Consider the following 18,537-nt stretch of genomic DNA (forward strand, 5'->3'; position numbering starts at 1 on the left):
AACCCATTGTGAGAGCGTCATGGAGGCATTGGAGGACGTTCCTGGGCCATCTACAAGTGTTTCTGTATATATATATTATATACTCGTTCAAACAGAAACTGGTGGACTGGTGATAGTGATCACTGATCAGACAGGTAACAAGATTCTATAATAATAAATCCCCCCCCACAACACAGGCAGCCTCTGAGGCTATCACAACAACACTAGCAGCAACACTAGTATCACTATAAGGTTCTCACACTAACGCAATAGCAGCAGATTATTAGGAAAAAGCTAAGTTGAACTGTAGCTTGCTTCATTATTGTTATGCTGCTGTGCGTATGCTTAATAATAATTCGGGTTCTCTGACAAGTAACAATTCAAACGGACCAGCTAAGCCCCTGTACACATGGTCGGAGAGTTCAACAACCAAATCCGTCGGATTTTGTTCGTCAGATTTTGTCCATCGGATCTTGTCCGAAACTGTTGCATACACACGGTTGGACTAAGTTGTCGAAAAATCCGATCATTCAGAACGTGATGACGTAATTTCGTTATGATGGGACTACGTTCAGGCTAGTAGCCAATAGCTTTGATGTAGGAATTTGATCTGAGCATGCGTGGCACTTGGTCCGATAAAAATTCTCTACACATGATCGGAGTATGTCCGATCGAACCAGTTGGTCGGGAAATATTTCCAACAAGTTGGAAAATTGGGTCCAACGGATATTCTGACGGAATCAGTCCGATGCATACCACACACAGTCGGATTATCCGACAACACGGTCCGATAGGACACATTCCGACGGATTCTCCGACCGTGTGTACAAGGGCTAAGATTGACTGTCTTCTGAAATGATTCAGTGTGTGTGTCTCTCTCTGCTAGCAATCGTAATTGAAAGTAAGTACGCGTGTACTTAGTTATAGCTATTTTACTGCTCCTCCTCTTTGGTTACAATCAGCCAATAACATTCATAATCATCATTATTTTTATTTTACTTCCCCCACCCAATTCCAGAATCTTTTCTCTCTGTCGAATCTTTTCTCTTTATGTTGAATATTTTCTCTCTGTTGAATCTTTTCTCTATATAATCTTGGACTAATAGAGGTAAGGTTAGGCGCATTCGACCACAGGTTCTATAGACACAGATTGTTATTGTCGGAGTCACATCGAATCTCCTATCTAAATCAAACTGTTGTAACAACGAAAATGAAAATAAAGCATTTATTTATGTTGGATCTTTTGTTTTTCGGATTCTGCACTTTCGTTATCGTTTGTCAATTACCTTTCCTTTTCAATCTGCAGCCACTGTAGTTTTCTGTAAAATGCAATATGGCTACCTGAAGGTGTTTTGTACACAGAATGTGTACAGAACGCACCCCCAGTAATTTCCTGCTTGTGTGATTGGTTCACTGATTTTCCCAGAAGTCTATGCTAAGATACAAGTCAGATTTTTGTCATCCCCTGCAACAAAAATTACATTTTTGGTAAGATACTCCCAATAGGAAATCACGTCTAAAGGGATGCATTTCCAGCAGTTTTTCTCATTAGAGCCCTACAGCTGCAGCAGCTGGTTGATAATTATGAAACTAATCCCATTAGATTCACTAAGCACAGAGGGACAGAAGAACAAACCGTAATTTCTTCAGAATAACAAAAGGTAGGAATCAGCAAATCAACAAATATAGTTATTAACCACTTGCTTACTGGGCACCTAAACTACCCTCCTGCCCAGACCAATTTTCAGCTTTTAGTGCTGTTACTCTTTTAATGACAATTGTGTGGTCATACAACACTGTGCCCAAATTTTTTTTGTTAAAAAAATGAAAAAAGAGCGAATAAAAAAAAAAAATACAAAACCGTTTTTTTATATTTTGTTAATACATTTTGCAAACAGGTAATTTTTCTCCTTCATTGATGTACGCTGATGAGGCTACACTAATGGGCACCGATAGGCTGCTCTGATAGGCACAGAGAGGCTGCATTAATGGGCACCGATAGGCTGCATTGATGGGCACTGGTGGGCAACACTGAAGGGCATTGATAGGTGGCACTGAAGGCCACTAATAGATGGCAATGATAGATGGCAGTGATGGGCACTGATGGGTGAAAATGATAGGCACTGATGGGTGGCAGTTATGGGCACTGATCGGAACTTGGTAGGTGGCACTGATAGGCAGCAATGCTAGGTGGCACTAATGAGGCACTTATTGGCACCACTGGTGGGCACTGATAGGTAGCACTTGTGGACATTGATAGCTGGCACTGATTGCTGGCACTTTTGTACTGCTGGGCACTGAATTCTGGCACTGTGGGCACTTATGAGGTCAGGTTTGCCTCTTCCATTTGGGACCGACCCTTCAACAGAAGCAGGTGATCGTCTTTTTTTCTCCTCACGCTGTCAGCTTGAGAAGAAAAAAAAACGATCTTCTGTTTACATCACATGATCAGCTGTCATTGGCTGACAGCTGATCACATAGTAAGGGGACGGGATCAACTCCTTACTCCGATCTGTGATCACCTGAGTCTCATTCAGGGGGGGCGTGATGAGCGTGCAAAGGGGAGGACGTCTATTGACGGCCTTCCGGCAAAGCAGATCTGTGCTGTAGCTGTCATTCGGCTATAGCACGGATCTGAAGGGGTTAAAATCCTTGTATATAGATCACCCAACAAATGTAGAGTTATGCTTTAAAGTGATTTACTTCTTACTTTGCATCAAAAAGTAAAACAATAATGCATATTTCATAAATATTCCTGAAAGTAAATATTAAAATTCACTGTTTTGGCAATCTCTAAAAAATAACAAAAAACACATAAAAGTTCATCTGATGCATAATAAACATTACACGGGAAAAAAATGCATATAAATCCCCAGCACCATAGAGATGTTTCCTTTGCAGATCTCAAGGCCCTAAACAAAAATGACACAGGTGTCACTTTAATTCATTTAAATGAATTAAAATGATAAAGAAAGTTACTTTTTTTTGTAAAACTGAGTTCTACTAGATGTTATTGCTGTATTAGATTATATAACGAGGGAAAAATAAGTCACACAAGAACAAAAGTTCACCAAAAAGCCCTTATTTATAGCACTCTGTTATGTAGATGGATGTAGTTATTAGGAAAGAATATGCATACAGTGTTTGTTTAAAAAAAAAATATATATATACCGGTAAATATATATCAACTAACATGCGTATATGCACGTTTTTGCTCATTCTTGTGCCACATGTGTAGGGCACTCCATTCATTTCAACGCACAGCCCTATGATTGATAAGGCCAACAAAGGGACACATGCAACTTTTTGAGCTTCAAGTTTTTGTGTGTCACAATTGCAGTGCCATTTATTCTTAATAGCACCCAACATGCGCAAAATAGGAGCGTTTTTTTCACACAAAAAACGCATGTCAAACAAAAAAACACACAAAGCTTGAGGCTCAAAAAGGTACAAGAGCTACTTGTGGCATTTGTCACATGTAGCGTAGGCCATTGAAATGTAATAGGTTGCCCTATGTGTGAGGTATGAGAATGTGCCTGGTGCAATTTTCCATGTGTTTACAAAATGCTATCATGTAAATACAGCCTAAGGATATAAGGGGGCGGGAGAGAGAGAGAAAGGAGATTATATAACTATTTTTTTAACACTATACAAATATAATTTACAGTAGGGGTGTCAAATTCAATTTTCTCGCTAGCCGCATCAGCATTATGTAAAAAGTAATTGGTTCAGAGCCAAGGTAAACTGTGTTGGATGTGAATCTGTGGTAATAAAACAAAAAATGGACTGCTGCAGTTACAAATGTATCAGTGTGAATACAGCCTAGTGATAAATAAAATCAACCATGCAATCTCTAAGGGTCCTTTCACACGGGGCAGATCAGTGCTGATCCACCCCAAGGATATCTGCTTGCTCAGCGGGGATCGCCAGAGTGCTGAGCAGGAGGAACGGACCTGTCAGAGCGCCGCTCTCCCCTATGGGAAATTGGGTGACGATGGACCACAGTGTCCGTCATGACCCGATCCCATCCGATGACGGATGGAAAAATAGCTTTTTCCTCCGTCACACTTTTTCGGATCGGAGCGGCTTGGATGTCAGCGGACTTGTCACCGCTAACATCCGACGCTTCATAGACCTCTATGGAGCATCCGTTCAGGTCCGCCTGAAAAACTGACAGGTGGACCTGTAGGGATCGTCCATGTGAAAGGGGCCTTAACCATAAAATAAACTGAATACCGTGCTTAATAGTTACTGACCATCACATAAAATGATTCACATTCAGCGATATCTCAAAAAAGTCCAATTACCAAAAAAGAGAAGAAAGTCCCAAGTGGGTTAAAGCCACTGTGCAAGTGCTGGTGCTGTGCGACAAAAATACTTTTGGTGCTTGATCCACACAGTGCATACAATGCCCCACATGAAATTGCACTCACGGGAATTTGTCAACTTTCCCTGTTGAGGGCGGGCAGGAGGTTAGTGCCATTATCACACACCATCATTCCTGGCTCAAGCTGGCATAAACCACCTCTGGGCCTGCCCCTGCAGAACTGAAAGAATCCCTGCTCCGGTGTGGCTCATGTCCCCTAGACAGACCAGCTGAAGCACTGCATGGCATCTTTTAGGCTGACTCATTGAATAGCCCCTTAAACGCTTAGGGGATTTTGGTGATTTATAGAACAATTCAGCAGAGGAGGGCATGGAGGAGGGTATGGAGCTGACAAATCTTGCATCATCACCACCAGCTATAAGGAGTTGTAGCGGCAAAACTAGCTCCAGCACTGAGCCCTGTCCTGCATCCTTTCGAGTTTCAAGCAGAGTTATTCAGTGTGCTGTGAACAAAATATATCGTCCCTAACCATGCTTGCTGAACCACGTGTCAGCAGTAATGTGAACCTTGCAGCTGACTGCCTTGCTCAGCGATGCTACAACATTGCCTTCCACGTGATGGTACAGAGCTGGAATGGCCTTGCATGTAAAGAAATAGCGACTGGGGACCTGCCATTGTGGTACAGGAGATTCTCCAAATTCTCTGAAGGGGCAAAATCCACCAGACAGAAAGGCAGGAGTTGTAAAGCCAACAGCTTTTACAAGCTGGGATTTAGATGCTGGCCATGCGGATGTAAGGGAGTGTTTTTTTTCTCTGCAACAGCTGGGACAGAGAAATTTGCCTGCTTTACACTACAGCTGGGGGTGTGCTGCTGGCATACGTGCTGATATATAGCAGGGGTAGACCAGAAAGGTGAGGAGTGAGGAGAAGAACTGCGTCCCTTTTGCGTGGTTTTCAGGTGCTCTTGCCAATGGGCTGAGTGGTGGGAAGTTAAACGCCTTGTCAAGCATGTGGTGCCCAAATGGCTGGTGTTTTTGCCACACTTGATCTGCTTGAGGCAAAGTTTGCAAATTGCAACAGTGCGATCAGTTGCACATGTGCTAAAAAAGGCCCAGACAGCTGAGCTGTGAGAAGTGGGCTTGGAGATAACTGTTTCACAATGTGATGGAAGAGGGTGGCTGCGCTCTAATCTTCCACAATGGCTGCCTTGTTGGTGTTGTGCCTCACCCATCATTTCCTCCTCTGGTCTATCTGACACCTAAGTTGCATCAGTGACCTCATCATCATCATCATCATCCCCTCCAATGAGACTTTATTATCACTTTAAGCTGTAGCATTCAGTTCCCAGCAACTACACTCTTTCTGTGCTCCTCTAAAAGCCATTAGGATGAGTGATATCAGTGAAAATGATTTTGTCACTAATTTATCAAGCTGGAACTTTCAATTTTGCTCATTGAGCTGCAGATTAAATTTGCATGGAGGAAAAAAAATATATAGTATCTTTATTTATATGGTGTGGATTTTGTGTGTTTAGTTTATTTCTTGTTCTTGGTGTTTATCTTTTTCAATTTTTTGTGTATTTGATAGTTACTTGTGTACTGTTACTTTAAAGTGACCCTGTCACTAGTACAGAGTGACTTACAAAAAAGGACAAACCCTATAAAACAGGGATATGCAATTAGCGGACCTCCAGCTGTTGCAGAACTACAAGTCCCATGGGGCATAGCAAGACTCTGACAGCCACAAGCATGACACCCAGAGGCAGAGGCATGATGGGACTTGTAGTTTTGCAACAGCTGGAGGTCCGCTAATTGCATATCCTTGCAAGAAGTTTCACTAAAGTTACCTTTTAAGTAGCCTGTACCTTGAAACACTGTTGCTCAACTGCTCTCCATCTGATGAATATATTGAACATACTTCTGAGTATGTGAATTCCTGCTGCCACATGTAGTGCTTTCTACCACTCACTACAGGATATAGGAGTGGGTGGAAGAAACTGATGCAAGCAGCAGGGGGAACAAGTGTTTGACCCATTTGACCTGCTGAATACCTACAGTGGCTACAAAGCATTGAACCGAGGCATTTCAATACAATAGCCACCGGAAAGGTAAGAATAGTAAATCTTTTTCAGGGCTGGTCTTTTATTATAAGTGACCCTGTGGTGAAAGAGTCACTTTAAATTTTTTTCTTTCTATGTAATATAATATAAAATAACGAGGTTCAGGATAGCTGAAAAGAGCTACTGTAACCAGCTGGGGTCAATTTAAACCAATTCCACCCTTAAAAATGCCAAACATAAAACTTTTGCTTTTCCGATGTCTCCAATGCATTTAGTCAAAATGGTGAAACATAGCTGAAATCTCCCACATTTCTCCAATGTTTGGAGTTTGGGGGAAATGATATCTCACTTTTACTCAACCCAAGTGGCCAGTTTGGGGGACATATATGAGACTGATAACCAACTAGACCACAAACACGATGATGATGGAAGCCCTATACAGCTTCACCTAGATCTGCATATCTTATGATTCTGAATCTCTTTACAGTTCTCTGCTTTAAAGTAAAAATAGACCATATAGAGACAGATATTGTGTAGCAGCATGGGTTATCAGCCATCCAGATAATTACAATGTAGAAAATGCAGGCTGATTAAAACTATCTGTAAAGTTGGTAAAAAAAAAAAACATTTTTTTTCTTTATTTGGATGTCAGCCAGTAAGTTTATTTTTTACATGTACACCTTATATAACTTGATTATAATTTAGCTGCTTCACAATAGTATTCTGAATTCCCTGTGTGTTTTTTGTATAATGCTAAAAGTATATTGCCAGGTTTCTGGAGCTTTAGTAAACCTGGCCTAATGCATTTGTAAGGCAATGACAGCACCAAAGACCAATCACCTTGTTATATTGGTGACTATTACCTGTGTTAGTTTTCAAATCGATCCCTCTGTTCTTATGAAGCTCCTTGGATGCCATCCAGACTGTCCATGGGGCCTCAACATTTCTTCAAATGTAACACGCTTCACTGGTACCCAGGCAGACTGCTCATCCTTGCAAGTTCCTCATATATCCAAAGGCACAAACAACTATGAGTGAAGATGAAGCAAACAGAGCGCACCAGTGCAGGACACACACGTTTCACTTTGGTGGTGGATGGATGGTGCATCATTTTCAGCAATAAATAACACTTATTCTGTGACCTTTATATGGAATTTTATTTAAAGGACTAATTTGTCTATTTTTTATATATATTGAGTTTCTTTCTGTGTTTATTTATGTTTTTTTTTTTTTTTGTGATTTGTTTGCACTACTGTAGATTATTATTGGTTTGCTACTGATGATTTTTCACTCTTATAAATATATTTTGAATACCAAATAGCAGCATTGATAGGAGTATCACTGGATACTGAGTTTTATTATTCAGTTTTATCAGAGAGCGGTGGAATTTTGCGATTGATTGTGGTGTTTAGTTCTGCTTTAACTGCCAACTAAAGAACTGTAAAGATCTTTATGGAAAATCTTGGGTATAGTACTTTTTCGAAGCATCGAGGGCGCACAATTTTATAGCTCGACATGTTTGTCCAAAACAACCTCATCATTTAAATTTTACCAAAAAAGTAGGAATTATATTATATTTGTGTGCACTAAAATTAAGTTGAGTGTATATTTTTACTTAAAATATTGGTTTGATAAACTGTTGTTCAAATATTGTAGGACATAAAAATCTGCAACTACCATCTTTTTATCCTAAATGTTCTCTACGTTCAAAAAATATATTTGGGCTTTACATAATCTTCATTTTAAATGCTCTGGCAGTGAAAGTGTTATCAAAATATGAATAATGATGTAATTATCATATATACCCGAGTATAAGTCGACCCGAATATAAGCCGAGGCACCTAATTTTACCACAAAAAATGGGAAGACTTATTGACTCGAGTATAAGCCTAGGGTGAGAAATGCAGCAGCTACTGTAAGTGGAAAATAGGGTCAACAATGCCCATCTTCACTGTGCCCATCTGCATGCCTCATTGTGCCCATCTGCATGCCCCAGTGTGTCCATCTGTAGCCTCGCTGTGCCATCTCCATACCTCTCAACTTTTTGAGATGGGAATGAGGGACACCTATCAGCAAAAGTATGCAGGCATAGGACACACCCGTTGCCATGCCCCCTTAAAGAAGAATTGTACAAAAAAATATAAGATTGGTTCAACCCACAGTGCTTATTTAGCACTACTATTTATTTATATTGGCTTTTAGAATTTACAAATGCAGCAATTTAGAAATAAGATGAAAGGTTTCGTGTTGGAAAACACTTTTTGATAGATAAAAAGTGCATTTTATATACATCTATATAGGTCAGACCAAAATGAGGGACAAATGAGGAGGACAGAGGGACATTGTTCCAAATCCAAAACAGTCCCTTGAAATGAGGGACAGTTGGGAGCTATGCATCTCACTGTGTCAATTTGCAGCCTCACTGTGCCATCTCACTGTGTCCATCTGCAGCCTCACTATGCCATCTCACTGTGTACATCTGCAGCCTCACTGTGCCAGCTCACTGTGTCCATCTGCAGCCTCACTATGCCATCTCACTGTGTACATCTGCAGCCTCACTGTGCCATCTCACTGTGTACATCTGCAGCCTTACTGTGCCATCTCACCGTGTCCATCTGCAGCCTCACTATGCCATCTCACTGTGTCCATCTGCAGCCTCACTATGCCATCTCACTGTGTACATCTGCAGCCTCATGTACCTGAGTTTCTGCGCTGTGACATGCAGTCTATTCAGTAACCGTCCAGTGTAACAAAGCCCTGCCTCCTCCTTGTCCATGACAGAACACTGATTCAGTTTCCCAGCAGTGAGTCAGTGTTCCACCTATCATGGATGAAGATGAGGAGAAGGCCGGGCTTTGCAACACTGGACGGCTGCTGACTAGTCTGCATGTCACAGCACTGGGAGATCAGGCGCATGAGGCTGCAGATGTACACAGTGACTCGAGTTTAAGCTGAGGGGGCTTTTTCAGCACAAAAAAAGTGCTGGAAAACTCGGCTTATACTCAAGTATATACCGTACAAAGGTAATTCCCATCAGATGTCAAGTTACAAAAATTGAATGCAGGACTACCATTTTCCTCATGTAAGGCTGCAGAAGGAGAGATAAGGTGACAGCAGAAAATCTGTAAAGAGCTCTGAACAAACTGCGGATACCACCTTCTCCAACTTGTCCAATCAGAAAATGCTTTGCATTCATTGAGGAAATGCAAAGCATTCCCTAAATGATGACTGTGCTGAGCAGTCAACCTCCTTTGTTCAGAATGCAGCAGGGCAGCCACTCAGCATGGCACCCAGGAGCAAGTGGAGACCACTGGAGTAGAAATGTCTTCTTCAGAGATATCAAGCTTCTAGAGCAGGGGTCTCAAACTCAAATTACCTGAGGGCCACAGGACAAGTTTTCAAACTTGTAAACTCACATAGAATATATATCACACAAAATCAGGTAAGAGCTTGATCCCATTATACTAAACAATGCAAACTATAAGCAGTAAAATCACCAGCACATCTAAGGAACAGCCAATAGCTAACAGTGATGTAATTAACAGTAAGCTTATTTAACAACTAGTCACCTAGACAAGCCTATGTGACTCAGGTCGGTGTGCCCACCCAGACAGTTAGGCACCAGTTCCTCAGAAAGAAGACCCAAGGCTGTCCAAATCTCATTACCAGCTTTCACTTGTGTAATCTGTCCACTATACAAAACTCATGTAATGTTCCAGCAGTCTAAACAAGTGAAATTTATTTATCTTTATAGATTTCTTAAGGGATATTCCCGATACATGTTTCTGTCCCAAGTGGGGGGAGCTTCTCCAACCCAGTCTGCAGGAGGACCACCATATTTTTACTGACCATTAACATGTAGAAGATTAATATTGCCTCATTGTCTTTATTCAGAGAATTAATCCATGCCTTGCTCTCTGAGTTCATCACATAGTTGTCCATCATTAGAGAAAGATCTGCTCTCTCCATGGGATCAAAGGCTGAACTGGGCTCTTTTTCATGCTCTGCCCAGGAGAAGCAGACAACATCTCCAGTCTCCTCCATGGGCCACCATCAATAGCCCATGGTATTAAATACACCCCAAAGTATTAACAGGTCATGACCATTGCACTCTTTTGTAATGAGTAAATGGAATCATGTTAAAGTTGGAAACATTTCTCTAACCCAAAGTTTATTCATCCAATCCACAAACTACTCCACAGCCATCCAGTAATCACTTGTGTTTACTACTTGCTTCTGCCAATAATTCTCCTTTTGATACAGTGTAGCTGGATTAGTCTATAAAGCAAGGCAGCATTTCACAGAGAGGGGAAAATACAACTACCAAGTCTGGAAAGACAATCTCCAGAGACGACCAGAATTAGCATGCAAGATTGACTAGAATCAAAATAAAAATCAAACAGACTTTTCCCATATTTGAACTTATATCCTAAAAGGGTTTATTCTGTATTCCTCAGGGTTTGACAACGAAGGCTGAATATAAAATAGAAACAAAATTTGTTATTCATCGAAGAAAGATATTTGGAACGCTAGCTACCATAGAGAACATCTGTGACCTTGTGCATCCTTTCATTTGGTGTGTGGTTTCTCTCTCACACGTAGCCTTCATGGTTTGGGGTACATTAAGCCACCTTTATATTTCCCCTTACTCTACACTTAGATATGGCATTTTCCCATACCATCACATTTTTACTCACTGCCTCTCGGTGATAGCATTGGCCCACTTTTTACCATGTTAAACAGATACACTTCATACTACATGTAATAATACACATAATTTCAACACTTATTTGCAGAGGTTCCACGGATATGCCATTCACATCACCCCTGACCATCCATGGGGGCCCTTACTCCCAGGGACATCTGTCTCCTGAGTGTTTTTCCATCAAATATCTTGGGTTTTCCACCTCGGCTCCCAGTGTTGGTAAATTGTTCAGCCGGCCTGCAGCTCTCATCGCTCTATTTTCAGACTCATAGCTATATTGTTTTTCCTCCTGCTCCCTGGCCCTCTTATATTGAGAACGATTATTAATGTGCACAGCTTATTAATTATAGATATATATCAAGCATCTGCTCCTGATGAGTGGAGGTCATCCACGAAACGTGTCAAACTATGTCGATGCCACTATCATGTTTACAGTCAGGATCACATCATCAATTTTATTCTGTTTATTGCAATATGTTATAACATATATGTTGCAACAATCATGCACTTTTATATATGTATTGTGTAATACATTGGTTATGTGTCTGACATTATTATTATTATTATGGGTTATTATGCTATGTTATTATGATGTTTTGGTTGTACACATCATATATGGAATACATTTTTATTCTATTATACTCTTTATGTGCATTGTATTGAAATGTAGTAATTACCGTTATATAACAAACTGGTCAGACACGATTTGCATCATGCCCCCCCCCCAGCTGTATGCTTTATACAAAGTCCCAAACCTCTTTCTTCAATGAATTGTCAAACAGGGATGGAGGCATTGTACCTATGGGTCCTATGCCTCATATAAAGTCCCAAATCTTCCCTTTCCCCCAAAATTTGTTATTAGCTGATAACACCCAAAAAGAAGCAAACATATTTGTTTACTTTGTGATATAAAAGTAATGATGGACAAATCGATTTTCATGAAAAGGTTTAGTTACCCAAAGCTGAACTTCTCGTTATATGTGGAAAGTGACGGGCAGAACTACACACTAGTTCTCATATATCTGTTGGGAGCTCCAGAAAAAACATGACTTTTCTGTTTCTGCCTGTTCTGCAGAACTCCAAGCAAATTAAAATAAAAAATCTGTAGTATAAATATGAGTTAAAGTATAACTAAAGGCAACTCTTTTTTTTTTTTTTTTAGTTTTTTTTTAAAGTTTTGGATAGAGTAAAGAGGGATAAGAACAGCTATCGGGTTTTTTTGATGACTGTGCCTGTTTACCAAAATCTCAAATTTTGGGTCGTCAACAAGAAAAAATTGGAAATCTTTTGGAAATCCAATGGGGACTCTAGTTCTGGAAACCCTGGTTACAGCCACTTTGGAGGGATTTCTTGTTTTAGCTATGGGACAGAAAATGAAGGGATATCTCCCAAAGTGAGACACAAAAGGCAAAAAGATGACACAATCAAATTTATAGAAAACAACATTTTTGCATTTAGTTATACTTCAAGCCTAAAGAGATGCATGTTACTATAACCACTTTAAGACCAGGCCTTTTCTCAAAATATTTTTTGCTAGAAAATTACTTAGAACCTCCAAACATTATACAGTGAGCGTAAAAAAGTATTTAATCCCCTGCTGATTTTGTACAATTGCTCACTAACAATGAAAGGATCAGTCTATACTTTTAATAGTAGGTTTATTTTAACAGCGAGAGACAGAGTAACAACAAAAAAATCCAGAAAAATGCATTTCAAAAAAGTTAAATAAATAAATAAATATATTGATTTGCATTTTAACCACTTTAGTCCCGGAAGTTTTTATCCCCTTAATGACCAGGCTATTTTTGGGCTGCAACTGCCTTGCTTTAACTGTCAATTGCGTGGATGTGCGACGTTTTAACCAAATAAAATGTATGTCCTTTTTTTCACAAATAGAGCTTTCTTTTGGTCACCTCTGCAGTTTTTTTTATTTTTTGTGCTATCAACAAAAAAAAACCGACAATTTTGAAAAAAACCCAAAAAACAACACATCCAATAATCTAATGAATTTAGGCCAATATGTATTCTTCTACATATTCTTGGTTAAAAAAATCCCAATAAGTATATATTGATTGGTTTGTGCAAAAGTTATTGTGTCTACAAACTATGGGATCGATTTATGGCATTTTTTTTGTTTTTATTTTTTTTTACTAGTAATGGCGACAATCAGCGATTTTTGGTGGGACTACGACATTGCGGCGGATAAATTGGACACTAAGTGACACTTTTTGCGGAATAGTGACACTAATACACTGATCAGTCCTAGAAAAAATGCACTGTCATGGTATAAATTACACTGGCAGGGAAGGGGTTAACACCAGGGGCGATCAAAGGGTTAAGAGTGCTCCTAGGGATTGATTTCTAACTGGGAGATGGACTGAGTGGAGGAAGAGAGACATCTGTACTCCTGATTAGCAGGAACACAAAATCTCTCTCTCCCTCTCTGACAGAACGCTTTGTCTACAGAGGCAGACTGCAGTTATGCCTCTACAACGAGCGAGCGGCGGGTCCCGGACCCGCTGATTGACTCCCGCTGTGTCCAATCACTGCCGGAGCGGGACGCGGGTGGTGCGCATGGGCCCCCTAGACCCGGAAGAAGCAAACAATGTACAGTTACGTTGTTTTGCGCAGCCGGGCCATCCTGCAGCAGTATATGTGCTGTGGGCAGTCCAGAAGTAGCTAATAAGTGAAATACAGTAAGTTTTTGATCCCTTCGCAAAACATGACTTAGTACTTGGTGGCAAAACCCTTGTTGGCAATCACAGAGGTCAGACGTAGTTGGTCACCAGGTTTGCACACATCTCAGGAGGGATTTTGTCACACCCCTCTTTGCAGATCCTCTCCAAGTCATTAAGATTTCGAGGCTGACGTTTGGTAACTCGACCCTTCAGCTCCCTCCACATATTTTTTATGGGATTAAGGTCTGGATACTGGCTAAGCCACTCCAGGACCTTAAAGTATTACTAAACCCACAACAGTAAAATCAGTCTGTATATGCAGTAAAGCATGCTTGTTATACTCACTGTGGAACCTAAGGGGTTAATCCTCTGCAATGTGCAAAAAGGCTGTTTGATCCTGTATGCACAAATCTCAGCCTTCTTCCATTGACTCTAGAACAGGTCACAGAACAGATAGTACAGAGTCTTTGGAGTCAGGCTGCACATGCTCAGTTTGGTTTGTATTGCTATTTTTTCCTGGGAGAGTGCATGTGATCAACACAGGATATTTAGGGGGAACCCCACGTCAATTTTTTTTAAAATTTGACGCGGGGTTCCCCTTAATATCCATACCAGACCTGAAGGGCCTGGTAATTGAATTTAGGGGAAACCCACGCTTTTTTTTAATCAATGAATGAATTGTCGGCTCCCGTAATACAGAGAACACTCATTGAGTGTTCTCTGTATTACGGGAGCCGACAATTCATTATAGCCGCAAGTGATTTTAAAAGACTTTTTTTCCTGCAGAAATGACACTTTGTGCAGGGACAGTTCTAAGCACGGGAAACATGCGCCCCTTCACAGCCATACTATAGACACCCCCCAGGTACGAAATTTAACCACTTGGGATCCGCGCTATTGCCAAATGACGGCATTAGCGCGGATCTACTTTTCCGGGACTACGTCTATTGACGTCGTCCCGGGTACGAGCGGCCTGCACGCGCCCTGAGGGGCGCGCGCGGCGCGCTCTGTGATCGGCGAGTCCGTGAGACTCGCCTGATCACCGATCCGTGCAAGGGGTCGATCCCGACCCCTTATCATGTGATCAGCTGTCAGCCAATGACAGCTGATCATGTGATAGAACGGAGCCGGCAATCGGCTATTATTCCTCCTCGCGCTGACAGCGCGAGGAGAGAAAAAAAAGCCGATCACCGGCGGCCGTGATCGGGACATCAGTCCCGATCACGGCCAGCAATACAGCTGACCACCTGCCCCCTGCCAGTGCCCACCTGCCCACCGCAGTGCCATCCTGAATAAAAGTAAGTGTCCCCATCAGTGCCACCCAGCAGTGCCCATAATGCCCACAGTGCCACCCACAGTGCCACCCACAGTGCCACCCACAGTGCCATCCAGCAGTGCCACCAACAGTGCCACCCACAGTGCCCACAATGTGCCTCAAAGGTGCTGCACCCCAGTGCCGCCCATCAGTGCCCAGCAGTGCCGCCCATCAGTGCCCAGCAGTGCCGCCCATCAGTGCCCAGCAGTGCCACCTATCAGAGCCACCTATCAGTGCCACCTATCAGTGCCCATCAGTCCCATCTATCAGTGGTACCTATCAGTGCCCATCCGTGCCACCCATCCGTGCCACTTATCCGTGCCACCCATCCATGCCATCTTATCTGTGCCCATCTTTGCCCATCAGTGCCGCCTTATCTGTGCCCATCGGTGCCGCCTTATCTGTGCCTATTAGTGCCGCCTTAACTATGCCTATCAGTGCCCACCAGTGCAGCCTATCAGTGCCCACCAATGCAGCCCATCAGTGCCCACCAATGCAGCCATCAGTGCCGCCTAATCAGCGCACTTCAATGAAGGAGAAAAATTACCCGTTTGCAAAATTTTATAACAAACTATTAAAACATGATTTTTTTTTTTTTGCATCTTTTTTTGTTTGTTTAGCAAAAAATAAAACTCTGAGCTGTAACTAAATACCACCAAAAGAAAGCTCTATTTGTGGGAAAAAAATGATAAAAATTTCATTTGGGTACAGTGTTGTATGCCCGCGCAATTGTCATTCAAAGTGCATCAGCGCTGAAAGCTGAAAATTGGTCTGGGACTGAGGGGGGTTTAAGTGCCCAGTAAGCAAGTGGTTAAAGGAATATTACACTTTTATTGTTTCACTTTAATCATTATTAAAATCACTGCTCCTGAAAAAACTACCGTCTTTAAAACTTTTTTTTGCATTGATCCATGTCCCCTGGGGCAGGACCCAGGTCCCCAAACACTTTTTAGGACAGTAACTTGCATATTAGCCTTTAAAATTAGCACTTTAGATTTCTCCCATAGACTTGTACAGGGTGTTCCGGCTTTTCGAATTTGCCACGAACAGCCCAAATTGTTTACTGTTCGCTGAACAGGCGAACAGGCAATGTTCGAGTCGAACATGAGTTCGACTCGAACTCTAAGCTCATCCCTAGTCCTGGGTTTAGTAACACTTTAATGTGCTTTTTCTTGAGCCACTCCTTTGTTGCCTTGGCTGTGTGTTTTGGGTCATTGTCATGCTGGAATACCCATCCACGACCCAGTTTCAATTCCCTGCCTGAGTGAAGGAGGTTCTCACCCAAGATTTGATGCTACATGGCCCTGCCCATTGTCCCTTTGATGCAGTGAAGTAGTCCTGACCTCTTAGCAGAAAAACACCCCCAAAGCATAATGTTTCCACCTCCATATTGATAATGGGGATGGTGTTCTTGGGGTCATAGGCAGCATTCCTCCTCCTTCAAACACGACGAGTTGAACTTAAGCCGAAGAGCTCAATTTTGGTCTCATTTGACCACAACACTTTCACCCAGTACTCCTCTGAACCATTCAGATGTTCATTAGCAAACTTCAGACAGGCCATGTGCTTTCTTGAGCAGTGGGACCTTGCAGACACTGCAGCATTTCAGTCCTTTGTGGAGTAGTGTGTTACCAAATGTTTTCTTGGTGCTATGGTCCCAGCTGCCTTGAGATCATTGACGAGATTCTCCCACGTAGTTCTGGGCTGATTCCTCACCGTTCTCATGATCATTGAAACTCCACGAGGTGAGATCTTGTATTGAGCTCCAGACCAAGGGAGACTGACAGTTATTTTGTGTTTTTTCCATTTGTGAATAATCGCACCAACTGTTGTCATCCTCTGACCAAGCTGCTTGGCGATGGTCTTGTAGCCCATTCAAACTTGTGTAGGTCTACAATCTTGTACCTGACATCCTTGGATAGCTCTTTGGCCATGGTGGAGATACTGGAATCTGATTGATTGATTGATTGCTTCTGTGGACAGGTGTCTTTTATACAGTTAACACGCTGAGATTAGGAGGAGAGTGCTCCTAATCTCAGCTCATTACCTGTATAGAACAAGTGTTCCAACATCAGAAGAATGAGGGGTTTTTGTTCACCACATCCTGTTTATTAGAATAAAAGAAGAAAACCCCCTTGGGAAATGGGACTTTGAAAGTAACCAGTACACCAACTAGTATCAAAATATATTTATTATATCAATTTAGACGTGGTTAAAATTGTCACAGTGGACATAGAAACATGACAACATGTAAAATAAACAATTGATGCATATACAGACTTTAATTACATCTCTGATGAATCTGACTTTTCTGGCTAGATGCCTTTCTTCAGGGGATATTTACAAACAGAGTAAAAATGTCTATTGAAAAAAAAACACATATATGATTAAAAAGACAGTCAACATAGGTTGAAAAAGACAAAGCTGAAGGCAAATATTGATGGAAATATTAAGCACATACCAATGGTATCAATTGTTTGTGTGAAGAGTACAAAAAAAAGAGACCTAGAGGGGCCCTCCCAAGGACAGAGAGACCGGACAGACAGGCCTTGAGGGCTAGACACCTCACAAGCAAAGGAGATGTTCCAGCGAAGGTCCGAACGGTGGTAACAAAAATGACATCAGAACTAGTATGTTCTGAGTAGGTGAAAATAACATAATGATAATAGCTAATACGTCTCCAAAATTATACCAAATGGGTATGCATTAGTGTGTGCATATAAAATGAAATATACACACCTAAAGGATAGATGCTTGTCACAAGCCCAAAGGTACCCCCAGGATGCAGGTCCCACAAAAATAGCAGGGAAGATTTCAATAAGTCCCTCTGTTCAGGGGGAATGCCTGTGCAAGACCAAAAGTGGAGTAAGGGGGATCTGATTAATTTTGAGATCATAAAATGGATCAAAAAGCCAAGGGAATCATGGTGAGGAACACCATCTTACCCCCTGTGGATCGATCATATAAGAGTCTGATGTCAGATCCGTCACACCCATGTAGATGACCGGCCATGGCGAGATCTTTATACACACTGGGACGCTTGCACAATATCCACAACCGCCGCAATTAAAAGTGTCAGGGTGTTTGCACACAAAATGGCATACAGAATGGCACGGCTGGGCGAAAAACAACGTTCCGACGCCCCCCGAGCTGGAGCGATCGCCATTGACACATGGAGAACTGGGATCTGTGTAAACAGTATGAACAGCGATCTGTCATCTCCCCTGCACAGTCCTCTTCCCCCTTCAGTTAGAACACACACTAGGGAACACATTAACCCCTTGATCGCCCCCTATTATTAACCCCAATTTTTACAGTAATCAATGCATTTTTATAGCATTGATCTCTGTATTAATGTCAATGGTCCCAAAAATGTGTCAAAATTGTCCGATCTGTCCGCCATAACATTACAGTCCCGTTAAAAGTCTCAGATCGTCGCCACTACTAGTAAAAAAAAATAAATAATAATAATAA

Source organism: Lithobates pipiens, unplaced genomic scaffold (genome assembly GCF_037356315.1).
Source record: "Lithobates pipiens isolate NorthernLeopardFrog02 unplaced genomic scaffold, aLitPip1_a1.2 Scaffold_23, whole genome shotgun sequence".
Taxonomy (NCBI): domain Eukaryota; kingdom Metazoa; phylum Chordata; class Amphibia; order Anura; family Ranidae; genus Lithobates; species Lithobates pipiens.